Source organism: Triticum aestivum, chromosome 7D (assembly GCF_018294505.1).
Source record: "Triticum aestivum cultivar Chinese Spring chromosome 7D, IWGSC CS RefSeq v2.1, whole genome shotgun sequence".
Taxonomy (NCBI): domain Eukaryota; kingdom Viridiplantae; phylum Streptophyta; class Magnoliopsida; order Poales; family Poaceae; genus Triticum; species Triticum aestivum.
Window position 1 is genome coordinate 562,381,340 of NC_057814.1, and position 15,015 is coordinate 562,396,354.

Genomic DNA, 15,015 nt, shown 5'->3' on the forward strand with positions numbered 1-15,015 from the left:
TCGGAATGGGAGGAAATATTTTATGGTCAATTGGTTTTAATGTCCCCGGTGCGAAGATATAAAGTCAGTATTGGCATTTATTAATTACTATTAGACTAGAAAACATATCTACCACCATTACTGCTCTCGATTGTGTATGCATACATGGATTGCAATCGTTGCATAAATCAATCTTATGGACGACTATAGTATGAGATATTAAGTTGCTGAATTAATGGGCGATCCTTCCATATGAAGGATTTTGATGTCATGTATATATTTCCTAACAAATATCAAATATACTAATTACTATTGTAAATAATTATTTCTCCTTTCCAAAGTAATTGACGCAAATTTGTTAGATATGCATATATCTACACACTAAAATGCGTCTAGATACATGCGTATCTAGATAAATGTGTGTCAATTACGAATGGGGGGATATCAGTTAATGACTGACGAAATTTAATGATAGAAAGTTCATCCCAGGCACTATAAATAGACAAGGCTGCAGACCTTTTGGCTTACCACACCTTAAGTTATTCAATCCAAGCTTTCACAATGGCCTGCAAGATGGCATTAGTCTTGTCTCTATCGGTGTTAGCATTCTTCATCTGCCTTGGTAATTTAATTATCCATGGTTTTGCGGTTTTATGAATAGTTTTACTCTATATATAGTTCTAATGGGATGGTTTTGAAATTTACATCAGGTACTGCTGAAGCTGGCCCGCAGTGCATGTACAAGCTTAATCCTTACTATCATAGTAGGTGCGAGACAAATGATGACAACGACAATTGTCGAAGTGCTTGTAAAAAAATTGAGGCACCAAAGTACATGGGTGGTATGTGCCATGATGAACAATGCGTCTGTTATACCTGTTAATGATCATCGGACTCTTCCACCGCTGGGGCAGCCATTAAGATATATCCACTTGTGCCTTGGTGGACACCACCATAGAAAGATTTGAGCTCCAAGGAAGATTGTCTTTTTGGTGTAACAGAATAAATTGGCAATGTATCGAACTATGATTTAGCAAGTTTTTTTCCCGATGAGTTACATCGAAGAGTTTCCAATTGATTTATAATTTTCGTCTAATATCTTGTAGGCAAACACCCCTTAAGACCTTATTCTACTACCACTTGATAGAGGCAAAGGTGTCCCGATGTTTCGATGAGATGGAGGCTATCGTTTTCTGTGGGAGTCGACCTTGATGATCCGACTACGAACGTGCGAGACGTCACGCCTTAGCAATCGCTAAACCAACTTCCAAGGGTTATTGACCACGCCGGAGCACGATCAACCTGACATCGAAGGTCTGTTTCCTGCGAGCAAACGAAGAACAAGCAAGAAACTAAGATTGCAATCTGGATATTGCGAATATAAGAGGAAAGCTTTATACTCCTAACAGTAGACCCCGAAACGACCCGAACACAGAAAAAAAACTAAAAGGGAAAAAACCCACCCACCCTCCCGTCCGCGCCCACAAGGCCACGACTCGATCCGCCTGTCTTCCTCCGCGCCCCACCACCTGACCCGCGCCGTTGCATGCCCCTCGCACGCACATCTACTAGTGCCGGATCAGGCCACCACGGGCTCCCCTTGTAACCCACAAGTATAGGGGATCACAACAGTTTTCGAGGGTAGAGTATTCAACCCAAATTTATAGATTCGACACAAGGGGAGCCAAAGCATATTTGCAAGTATCAGCAGCTGAGTTGTCAATTCAACCACACCTAGAGATTAATTATCTGCAGCAAAGTGATCAGTAGCAAAGTAGTATGATAGTTTTGATAGTAGTGACAGCAGCAATAGTAACGGTAACAGTGATAGCAGTTTTTTTGTAGCAAGTGCAATAGTAATGATAGCACTAGTAACTTAGCAAGAACAATAAAGGATAAATTCATAGGTATTGGATCGATGATTTGATGGATGATATTCATCATGTGACAGTCATAATCTAGGGCCATACGGCACTAGCTCCAGTTCATAAATATAATGTAGGCATGTATTCCGTAAATAGTCATACGTGCTTATGGAAAGAACTTGCATGACATCTTTTGTCCTACCCTCCCATGGCAGTGGGGTCCAATTGGAAACTATGGGATGTTAAGGCCTCCTTTTAATAGAGAACCGGAACAAAGGTTTAACACACGGTGAATACATGAACTCCTCAAACTACGGTCATCACCGGGAGTGGTCCCAACTATTGTCACTCCGGGGTTGCCGGATCATAGCACGTAGTAGGTGACTATAACTTGCAAGATGAGATCTAGAACATGGATATAATGGTGATAACATAAACAGTTCAGATCTGAAATCATGGCACCCGGGCCCAAAGTGACAAGCATTAAGCATGGCAAAGTCATAGCAACATCAATCTCAGAAGATAGTGGATATTAGGGATCAAGCCCTAACAAAACTAACTAGGTTACATGATGAATTTCATCCAACTCCTCACCGACCATCGAGCATGCGAAGGAATTACTCACTCCCGGTGGGGAGCATCATGGAATTGGCGATGGAGAATGGTTGGTGATGACGAAGAACGAAAATCCCCCTCTCCGGAGCCCCAAACGGACTCCAGATCTGGCCTCCCGATGAAGAACACGAGGTGACGACGGCTCCGTCTCGTGGATCGTGATAATTCTTTCTCCCTGATTTTTTTCGTGAAAAATATGATTTTATTGCGTCGGTTTCACGGTCTGCGGGGCCACCAGGTGGGGACAACCCTGGTAGGTTGTGCCCACCCAGGTGCCCCCCTCCGGTGGATCTTGGCTTGAGAAATTCTCTTTATTGATATAAAAAATCCTCGCAAAGTTTCGTTCCATTCTGAGAACTTCTATTTCTGCACAAAAACAACACCATGGTAGTTCTGCTGAAAACAGCGTCAGTCCGGGGTTTGTTTCATTCAAATCATGCAAATTAGAGTCCAAAACAAGAGGAAAAGCGTTGGGAAAAGTAGATATGTTGGAGACATATCAACTCCCCCAAGCTTGAACCTTTGCTTTTCCTCAAGCAATTCAGTTGATAAACTGAAAGTGAAAAAGAAAAAAAATTACGAACTCTTTTTCTCTTGTTTGCATAAATAAGCTTAAACAGCACCCACGTTTTCAGCCAGTATTACAACTAACCATGTCGACAATAACTCTTAAAAATTATATTAACTCATATCAATGACATAATCAGCTAGCGAGCAATAATGAGATATCTCAAATAGCAACACGTTATCAAAAGAACCATGATATAATATGACAATAGTGTTATCTCGCTAGCCCTTTCTGAGACCGCAAAACATAAATGCAGAGCACCTCCAAAGTTCAAACAGCGACTACACATTGTAATTCATGGTAGAAAAGATCCAGTCATGATGCACCCAACATTAGCTACACACAATGCATCAGCATGACAACAGTGCTCTCAGGTTCTGGCGCTTATTTTAGAAGGTGATGACACAACATAAAAGTAAATAGAAAGTCCCTTCGCAGAGGGAAGCAGTGATTTGCAGCGGTGCTACAGCTCATGTTCTTAAAACAGAGGTAAATGATTTTTTTTTAGAAATGCACCCTTCTTGTTTACTTCACGACCATCAGTTATCAATATCTTCCATGCTAAGCAAGCTAGTGGCGGTTCCCAAGCGATAAAACTAAAGGTTTACTCCCCCTCCACCAATAGTCACCCTCCACGGCTTGTCCGAAACAACGGGTGTCGTCCATACGAACAACAGTTCCACGGGAGTTTTGTTTAATTATTTGCATTTTTTAGTTCGAGACTGGGAATCCCTATTACCGCCCTTTTCTCGTACGATGGTGAATGAATAAACACTCAACCTGAGAATAACCCGTTTAACATGGAACATACCGACCACCTCCTGTCATTCCATGAACGATCCAGGCACACAAAAAGGATATATATTTGAAGTTTTTAGAGGTGGCACATGCAAATTTACTTAGGACGGCAGGGTAATACCGCATATAGGTAGGTATGGTGGACTTATCTGGAATAACTTGGGTTCAAAGTTTTTGATGTACAAGCAGAATTCCCACTTAGTACAGGTGAAGGCTAGCAAATAGGTTGAGAAGTGGCCAGCTAGAGAGCAACAACGGTCATGAACATGCATTAAGCATAAGTAACATTGGACACTAGCATGAGTAGGATATGAACACCATGAACCTAAATATCATAGAGGGTATGTTGGTTTTGATTCAACTACATGCATGAACATGTGCCAAGTCAAGCCACTCGAACATTCAGAGGAGGATACCATATCATCATCCTACATCACAATCATTTTAAAGCAATGTTGATATCCAAGATAAATCATTATCCGTTCCTAGCTACTTATGCATGGCATGAGAAACTATAATCTCTAATTTTCATTGCAAACATGTTTAATCATAATGGGCTAAATCATGGATACTAGGTTAAACATATTTATAAAAATAGAACAAGTCGAGTTCATACCCGTTTCTCTCTGCCACGGCCAGTTCATCAAATATCATCATTATTGCCTTTCACTTGCACGACCGAACAATGTAAAAATAATAACAGTGCAAGAGTGCTGTGGACTAAGCTGGAATCTGCAAACATTTTATTCAACAGGAGAAGACAAGGTAATATGGGCTCTTTGTTAGATCAACAATTCTGCATAAGAGAGTCACTCAACATTTTCATCATGGTCTTCTCCTTGGTATGACTCGAATGAAAAGAATAGAAACTCAGACAAACATACTGAAATATTTTTAGAGTTTTTGGTTTTCTTGATCAAGCAAATAAAAGGGAAAAGCAAAAACGAGAAAAACTATTTACACGGGAAAGCTCCCAACAAGCAAAAGCTACAGCTAACTACTCTAGGAAGAAGAATAAAAAAGATGCAGGGAATATTTTTGGATTTTCTCAAAGTTTTTCAAACACACAAGAAGAAAGCGAGAAAATAAATTTAACATGGATAATACAATGAAAAAGTGTGGAGACCGACAATTGGAATGATATGTGTGAACATGAATGTAATGTCGGTGGGAATACGTACTCCCCCAAGCTTAGGCTTTTGGCCTAACTTGGTAAGCAGTCAGTAGCCTGGATAGTAGTCAGAGTGGTAGCTCATGGAGGCTCTCGGTGTGGATGCCTCAGCCTGCCATGCCGCCTCAACTGCCGCGTTGCGCGCTTGGGCCTCGCTCTCAAGAACAAAATAATTTCCCTTGCTGTGGTAATCAAAGAGAGCAGGCACAAGCAAATATGTGTACACCACAGATTCTTGGTTAAACAACAATTTATAGGTGAAATTATGAATATCTCCTTTAAGGATCTTATGATGTTTCATAGCATCAAAGTCTAAATACTACATGGGTAGAATAGGGTCATAGGGCAAAGGTGAAACACCCAGCTCTCTTGCTAAACGTGTGGCATAAATTCCACCATAGAAATAGCACTATTAGCATTGTGTTGCAACCTACGCGCAACAATCGCTCCAAGATTATAACTCGTATCACCGGTGAGAGCGGTGCGTATGAGGCTCAAGTCTGGAGCACAAAGTGTACTACAATCCTGTTTGCCTACAATACATTTCCCATTAAATAAAGCAAAGTACTGAATTGCGGGAAAATGAATGCTCTTTATTCTACCTTGCGTCACTCCCCTCGTCTCACCGTAGCAAAGAATAGTCAAAAATGATTGGTACTCAGCCCTTGGTGGTTCGTCAAGCGAACCACAGAATAGGATTTTGCAGTGGTGAGCAAAACTCTCTAGTGATATAGTAAATGAATTTTCATAAAGTTTAAATGACATCCTAGACTCACGGGGATGCACTACTGCAGGATGCTGCTAACGCGACACTACGATCAGAGACCCTTCGACGAAACTGTGTGCGATGCAATAATCACAAACGGTGGTGTAAAAAAACCGTCAAAAAAGGTGCAAAAAGTTTGCGATGACGGATGCATCAAACACGATTCAGATTTAGTTGCGTGTGCGATGCAGGGCATATAGTTTAGTTCAATTAACTTTTTGCGATGATGAGGAACAAAAGAAACGGGCAGCCACATGAAGATGTGTGCGATATACAGCATACGGTTCACTCGGATGAACTGTTTGTGATTAGGCAACAGAAAAGAAACGGTCAGCCAGATCAAGGTGTGTGCGATATACGACATGCGGTTCACTCGGGTGAACTGTTTGCTTTGAGCCAAGAGAATAGAAACGGTTCAATATAACTAGATGTGTGTGATACGCGGCAAATAGGTCTGTAATCAGAAATGTGTGCGAAGACCAATAATAACACAGACGATTGGTGCTAATAAGCCGTGTGTGTTTAGGGAAAACGCTTGGTGGTATACAATTGTCAGCGATTGATGAAATCATCACCGACGGGTTCCCCAGTATGGTTCGTGTGCGATGTCATTGCACACAGAACAACATCATATGTACTTACAACTTATAAGAACTTGATTCCATAAACAGATTAAACATCAAATTACATATGTGGCTAGTACACACATGACCTTTGCACACACGAAAGTACGTTCCAAAATGCCTAGGAAACTCAAATGATGTATAAAAAGGCGAAACGAACCGTGAATAATTTCATATTTTTAGGATGACGCTACTATATATAGTTGCATGTTGCCGCTGTAAAATAAATCAAGGTGGGAAGAGACAGCGTATGTCATTTCGCACACATAGGTGACAAGGTCCCTCTCGGAACCATGAGCCTTTTTGAGAGAAGCTCCGGTTTGTAAGAAGTTTGTAACCAAACTTGTCCCAAATTGGACTAATTTTTTACCACAACATTTTGGTGGTATGTCATAACACCATGCCAAGTTTCATGATTTTGAGCCGAGTTTTGGATTTACAGTAATTTTAAAACCAGGTTTCTCAATGTTTACTGTCGAGTCGGCACCGCCCTAGATAAGCTTTTTCCTCGTGGGTCCCAAATGAAAAATCCAAATCTGTCACTACCATGCAACTTTTCTTATTAAGAATTACAGCCCATTTGGTGTGCTAGCTGAAAATAAGTTTGTGGGTGCTGGTGGGCGCTAAGAACTTGCGGGTTCCATAATGAACAAAGATCTCGAGGATCCTGCGAGAGTGATGTTCTTTCCCTATGTTGTGAGTGCTTATAATATTTATGTCTTAATTAAAGAAGTGGCAAGCTATTGGCCCAGTATAAAAGAAAATATGGGTCAAAACCGAGTTGAAAAGGGAAACAATATCTAACTCTGTCTTGCAAACTGTACAAAAGCATGAGGATTAATTGCTCGTCAGGTTTAGACAAAATCCAGATTGAATAGGACAATGACATCTAACTCAACCGAAGTTTTCGACAGTCACAATCAAATGGATCGGTCTGACCCATAAAATCAAGATCCCCGGCCAGAAATTCTACAAGTACATGATGACAAGTTGCTGTAAATAGAAGCCGAGCACGATCAGAAGCCCTTAGGTCCACCTGAAACTTCTTTTTATGTTGTTCAACACTTGCAGCCGTAAGAAATTTCTTTTCGAAAAACTTAATCCTCACGGACAATAGTGCCCTCGCATTCAACATGAAGAATGTGACAAAGCTAGTGTTTGCATTGTTGGATGCATATCCTTCTAGTGTTACTGTCTTCAAACGAATGTCATGAGATCTGAGAAAATCCCGGTGCTTCTTGAACCATCGATTGGTTATACCTTTTTGTCCATGTGTTAGTGCCTAAATAGAGATGAAGATTGAAAACAGTTAATGTCTAAAAAATATCATGTTGAAAGAGTGATAGCTGAACGATTAATTATAGTACATTATATATGGGCTTTCAATGTGCACGAAATCATCACCTTTATATACAAATTCTCCAGACATGGAAAGCATTGCAGCAAGCCAACAATCGTGTTTAGATCAAAACAGCACATACTGATATGTAAGGTCTTGACAGAATCCACCACCATTGATAGGATGGACAAGCTCTTCATTGAGCATAGAACATAATATTAGTACCAAAAGTGTACTCCAAGATGATACTTAACATATGCGCACAAATGAAAAAGGCAGATTACAAAAGTTTACGTGAATAATATATAGTACCTCAATAGGTGTGGAGCCAAACACCATCTTGAACCATCTAAAAGGATCACGAATTGCACCCAAGGTCTCCAGTTTAGGCGCAGATACTATAGTTATTTGCGAAGGTACTATACCAGAATCAAGGAGCAACCTTTGAAGTGAAGGGGCATCTTCGATGATGAGATGATGTCCAAAAAAACAAATTCCCGTGCTTACAAGGTGGGGCGACATTATTTTGAGACAACGGATATGAATTTCCGTTGCAAAAACAAGCAGCAAGCGCTGCAGGGCAGGGCAGCTTGAGTGGATGATGCTATGCAGTGCGGCCTCCGACAGATCAACCACCACAAGCGCAAGTTTTTTTAGCAGTGGGAGTAGAAGCATTTGTACCAGATTGTCTGCTAGATGGCACCGGGCAAAGGTGGCGGTGTGGAGAGAGGAGGAAAACCACGTGATGGACATTGGTGGTGAGGGCACTGATACATTAGTTTGTGGTATGTTACATACATAGTCATGGTAGAACACAAGCTGCTGGAGTTTATGGAATTGACAGGATGTCAGCCAGGCGGCCACCATGCAGGGTATGTCCAGCAGGTAGCATGCCGGGATTCAGATGCGTTGAACGGAGCCCTGGTGGGAGGAGATGATGGCTCCGGGGAGTTCAGAATCATCTTCGAGAGATAGCTGACGACAAGTCGAGATTAAGAGGCACGGTGCGCCACCGAGATGCGAGGACTTGTGTGCGGCAGCCATCCTTGGTGGGGAGAAGGGAGATGATCTCCCCAAGGATGCCGTCCGGGAGATCGCTGATGCGGTCCGCCGGAGATTCTACTGGTTCCTCAGGTCCAGGGGGCGCTTCTGGCCGCACAGCCGGGTCCAAGATCTACCTCGGCGGGGGCGCTGGCTGGAGCCTCATCTGTGTACATACCAATCTGAAATAAAAAAATGGCATAACATGTAGGACAATCGAAATCAATTCTCTAGATCAGGAAGAAAAAAGGCACAAACATATATGTAGGACATTCAAAATCAATTCTCAAGATCTGGCCACGAATCATTAGCACGCAAGCTAACCCTAGTCGGATTATTAGCAAAAATCATTTGTACAGAACAAACAATTAATCACTAACTCCATACGGATAACATTCAAACAATCAATACACTACGTGCATCTAACGGATCTTAATTACTGTGATTTCATGGACTGAGAGAACATAACCATAGGATTTGTATTCCAGAAAACACATGATATGTTTGCCGCACAAATGGGTATATAGATGATTAACCGGTTTTCCGTCGGAGTCGCAGTCGTTGCCGGAGATGCTGTTGACCTCCGGCTCCGGCTGGGGAGGCATGACGGCGCCGATGAAGTCAAGGTCGTGCTGCTGCCCGCACGAGACCTCGTCGGCAGCGACGGAAACCTCTGTGCCCAGCTTCACGCGTTGCGCGGGTGCTTCACCAGCCCCGTCTTCGCCACTCCCTCCGAAGGTGCGCTTCGGCGGCATCGTCATACACTCCAGAGTCCAGACATTGGTGAGCACCGTGGACCGGGGGTGCGGCCGCCTATTATGGCTGGCGGCTCGGGCGCGCAATTAATACGGACGAGTGGGAGCGAGGCAGGCTGCGGTCAAAAGCTGCCTCGCCTCCCGGTGAGCCTGCGCGGCGGACTTCTGCCATTGCTACCATCATTTCACACAACTACTCGCATGCCTCCCCGTCAATACGCACACCTACACGCACGCCTCCCGGTATGCCTGCACGGCGGACTGCTCACATGCGTCCCGTCAACTCACGCCTGCTCGCACGGCACACGGGGTGTGTGGCAGCACGTATATCTTTTGGTTTATTTTCTATCGCTTTACTGCTTAACTGAACCGTTTGCGTTGAAGGGATGCAAAAATCCTGCGTTGAACAGCTCGCATGCTTCCCGGTGAACCTGCGCACCGGACGAGTTTTGGATTTACTAGAATTTAAAAACCAGGTATCCCAACGTTTTTGCCGGCAATCAACAGTGCCCTGGTGTTTGAAATTCATTCCCATTTCTTGCATGGGACCCAAGCATGGACCCAAGGACACATATTTGATTTTTCAACCAATTTATATGCAATGGAGCATGTGCATGTATTTCAAATTTGAATTATGCACATAAAATGCCTAGAAAGCCCTATTAATGTATAAAAATGTCTAAACGAGCCCCAAAAAATTCCAAAACTTAATACAACACTCCTGTTGTTCTATGTTGACACCAGAAATTTTTTGAAAGCAATAAGAGGCAACGGATATTGTTTCGTCCCCAAAGGTGGCACGTTCCCTACCGAAACCACCAGGCTTGTTGTGAGAAGCTCTGGTTTGTGAGAAGCTTATACCCAAACCTGCCCCAAATGGGAGAAATTTTTTACCACGGCATGTTGATGCCGCTCCATGATACCATGCCAATTTCAGACGAGTTTTGGATTTACTAGAATTTGAAAACCAGGTATATCAATGTTTTGCCGGCAATCAACAGTGCCCTAATGTTTGAAATCCATTCCCATTTCTTGCATGGGACCTAATTAAGCATGCACCCAAGGACACATATTTGATTTTTCAACTAATTTATATGCACCGGAGCATGTCCCTGAATTTCAAATTTGCATTATGCACATAAATGCCTAGAAAACCAAGTTAATGTATAAAAATGTCCAAACGAGCCCCGAAAAATTCCAAAACTTAACACAGCACTCCTGTTGTTCTATGTTGACACTAGAAAATTTTTGAAAGCAATAAGAGGCAACGGATATCGTTTCGTCCCCAAAGGTGGCACGTTCCCTACCGAAACCACCAAGCTTGTTGTGAGAAGCTCTAGTTTATGAGAAGCTTATACCCAAACCTGCCCCAAATGGGACAAATTTTTTACCACAGCATGTCGATGCCGCTCCATAATACCATGCCAAGTTTCATGAATTTCAGACGAGTTTTGGATTTACTAGAATTTAAAAACCAGGTATCTCAACGTTTTACCGGCAATCAACAATGAAGTGGTGTTTGAAATTCAATCACATTTCTTGCATGGGACCTAATTAAGCATGCACCCAAGGACACATATTTGATTTTTCAACCAATTTATATGCATTTGAGCATGTGCACGTATTTCAAATTTGAATTATGCACATAAAATGCCTAGAAAACCCAGTTACTGTATAAAAATGTCCAAACGAGCCCCGAAAAATTCCAAAACTTAACACAGCACTCCTGTTGTTCTATGTTGACACTACAAAAATTTTGAAAGCAATAAGAGGCAACGGATATCATTTCGTCCCCAAATGTGGCACGTTCCCTACCAAAACTACCAGGCTTGTTCTGAGAAGCTCTGGTTTGTGAGAAGCTTATACCCAAACTTGCCCCAAATGGGACAAAAAATTTACCACGGCATGTTGATGCCGCTCCATGATACCATGCCAAGTTTCATGAATTTCAGACGAGTTTTGGATTTACTAGAATTTAGAAACCAGGTATCCCAACATTTTGCCCGCAATCAACAGTGCCCTGGTGTTTGAAATTTATTCCCATTTCTTGCATGGGACCTAAGGATGCACCCAAGGACACATATTTGATTTTTCAACCAATTTATATGCACTGGAGCATGTGCATGTATTTCAAATTTGAATTATGCACATAAAATGCCTAGAAAACCCAGTTAATGTATAAAAATGTCCAAACGAACCCCAAAAAATTCCAAAACTTAACACAACACTCATGTTGTTCTATGTTGACACTAGAATTTTTTTGAAAGCAATAAGAGGCAACGGATATCGTTTCATCCCCAAAGGTGTCGTGGTGTTCGAAATTCATCCCCATTTCTTGCATGGGACATAAGCATAAACCCATGGACATAAGCAGATAAAAGGTCTAGCAATTCAAACACCGTCCATTGCCGCTGTGACCCCATTATGTAATTCAAATCAAGATCGAAAATCAAGTAGATCCCACACAGTTTATTATCACCAACCGTGTGAGATGTCGTACAAAATATCCTGGAGCACCGTCAGTGTATAGTACGCCTATGGCTTACGCGAGAAGGTGCGTCGGCTACAGTCCACAGTATTACTACCTCGTAATCTTGAAAATATCTACCGCCTGGAAGGTTTTAATGTTTGATAGCACACGATTAGTATGTGTGGACCGTGTGCGACATCTGATACTCCCGCTCTGCTTCGGTCCCTCGATTCAAATTTTTAGTAGCCCCGGCATTTTACTCCCGCCTCTCCATCCCTCGCACACGAAATCGAAGCAAGGCAGCAGAAATCACATTGAATGCAATGTGTTCTCTACTTTCGTATCTCCATGTTGAAAAAACTATTAGCAAAACATGAGGAGAGAGAAAAGGCTAGTTGAGGCTCAGACTCAACCATGTGTGCTTTGTAGATGATCTTTTTTTCAGTGGTGGTGATCTGAATTCTATCCAAGAGCTTACTAGTATCATGACTCATTTTAACAGAGTGTCTGGGCTTTCAGTTAATGCCAAAAAAGTAAGATCTTCTTCAGTGGTATTTCCTTTTCTTTGAAACAAACTATTTTTGAGTGTGTCTTTAATGAAGGGATTTTACCAGTGAAATACCTATACCCTCCATTCATTTCCTTTTCTTTCAAGGCTAGCTCCCTCTGTAGCCGGTGGTTGACTCAAAAATATCTGCTCGCCCTTGATCCAAATTTTCAGTAGCCCCGCCTTGTTACTCCAGCCTAGTAAAATTTTCAGTTGCGGCAGTATTTCCTCAAACACCACCTTGCCCTCCCCCTCCACACACACCACACTTCCCAAAATCTCCGCTCTCACAAAAACACACCACCCCCGAAAGCATTGGTAGGTCGCCACCATCGCTGGCGCCTTCATCCTCAACCTCTGCCTGTGTGCCGGGGACCTCGAGGAGCCAATGGCAAAAAAGAGGTTTATCGCGGCCTTTTCGCCCGACGCCCGCGAGGTGGCTGCTGAGATGTCCCCGTCGTCCTCCGCTGGCTCGATCCGCCGTCGCTGGTCCCCCAATCCGCCCGCCGCCGTGCCCCTACGCCGGTTCGAGGACTTCCTCGTCCTCCCTCGGACCCGGCAGCCGACGATGTCCTACCTCGGGGTCCGGCAGCGGCGGTGGGGGACGTGGGTCGCTAAGATTACAGATCGGGAGACCCACACCCGCCGATGGATCGGTAGCTTCCACACGGTCGAGCTCGCGGCCATGGAGTATGACTGCTGGCAGGTCCACTACCATGGCGTGGCCGCTAGGCTTAATTTCCCCTTCGGCACACGTCCGGTCGACCTCGTTCCACCGGAGCCAGGGTGGTGAGCTCGGCTATGGCACGGGAGGACCGCGAGGCGTGGGAGCGCCTCGAGACCGAGGCCGCCACCAAGGCTTACATGCAAGATCTCCGCCGACAGCACTGGGAGCTCGTGGAGGAGGAGCGGGCGATCTTTGTCGGTGCGTAGGGCGGCGAGGTTATCGAGCTCTCCTCCGATGACGAGGTCGAAAGCGGCGAGGACGGCGGTGCGGAGGGCGGCGAGGTTATCGCGCTCTCCTCTGATGACGAGGTCGAAGGCGGTGGTGACGGTGCTGCGGAGCACGTCGAGGTGGGCCTCGAGGACAAAGAGATCGACGTCAACGAGTGGAGGAGTGCCTTCCCCAATGACCCCGACGACGGCACCAGCCCGGATCCGGCTCGCGGCACACCGTACATGACGAGGAATGATTGACTCGACCTCTACTTCGACCGAAAGTAGTTTAGCTTAGTTTAAATTTATGTTTTATGTTCGGTTATGCAAAACTATCTATGTTTGTGTTTGAATGCATGCTACTTTCGGTTGAACCTTCTTTGAACTTGATCAAATTGAAGTTTACAACCTTAAGTTTAGGGGATCGACTAGAAAAGACCAAAAATTGCTGGAGTATATATATCCACTAAGGGTTTTAGTCCTTTAACTTTTTAAGGATCGGCTAGAGATGGCCTCATGACTTGTTTATTTCATCAATAACAGTTTCAACAATACCACTATGAACTACGATATTTGGTTGCTGTTAAGGATATTGCAGTTAACATGCCTTTTTGTTTTTTTAACAATAACTAGTGTACTTTAGACCTGCACAATACCAGTTTGAATGACTATTTCTTGTTTTTAAATGTTATGCCTGATGCAGTTAACACACCTTTCCACTTCTTGTTTTGCTTAACTAGCATGCTTAAGCCTGCATACTAAGCTATCATTTGTAGATTATGTTGTCTACCATGGATATATTTGGTTGATGTTTAGCCTGTTGTGCTTAACATGCCTTTATATGTACTCATACATGACAATGTTGAGAATAGTGTTGTTTCCCATCGAGGTTCGTTTCATCGCATTGCTTATATGTACTCACTGTTCAGGATATCGGTAGCTGGTACCATATAGACTGGGGCTGATAAGGAATTAATCGTCGAATTGGACATTTCACTGAATATATCTGTAACCCATTTATCAGTAGGTTAACTAGGGCCATATTTAATATATCTGAGGCTACATAGCAACATGCATTGTACTGAATGACTAAATATGCAATCCCAGGCTACATAGCAACAAGGAAGAGTGTTACCTTAATGTTCTGATGATGTCTAGATATACATGTAATAAAATCTTATATAATGGGATGGAGGGAGTGTTGTACTACATCATTTTTCAATTGTTGTTTAGCTTCTAATATTAACTTGGTGCTTTTAGGTACATATATCATTGCCAAAGATCCACACTTCGACCCTTTCTGCGTATGGGGCAATGAGATATTCATGAACCAGCATCACGTGAGGAAACTGATAAAGATTGTTATTAAAATGGGTCAAAAGATGTCAATCGAACTATTTGTTTACACTTTATGCAAGACAACAGTGAACTGCAGGATGGTAAGTAAGAACCATGTAGCCTTCTTTTTACTGCCTGTAATGAGTTGTGTTAGATGACAATGTCTGAATCTTTTTTCTTTTGCAGTGCATCCTGAAGCAGTTT

The 15,015-nt window shown here is 43.1% G+C and overlaps 1 long non-coding RNA gene across 1 annotated transcript; it reads left to right on the plus strand.

Moving 5' to 3' along the window:
- Nucleotides 1–511: 511 nt before the first annotated feature.
- On the plus strand, nucleotides 512–1,016 carry LOC123165342 (uncharacterized). The gene is made up of 2 exons (XR_006482932.1): nucleotides 512–601; nucleotides 690–1,016. It is a non-coding gene; the product is annotated as an uncharacterized lncRNA (long non-coding RNA).
- Nucleotides 1,017–15,015: the final 13,999 nt, after the last annotated feature.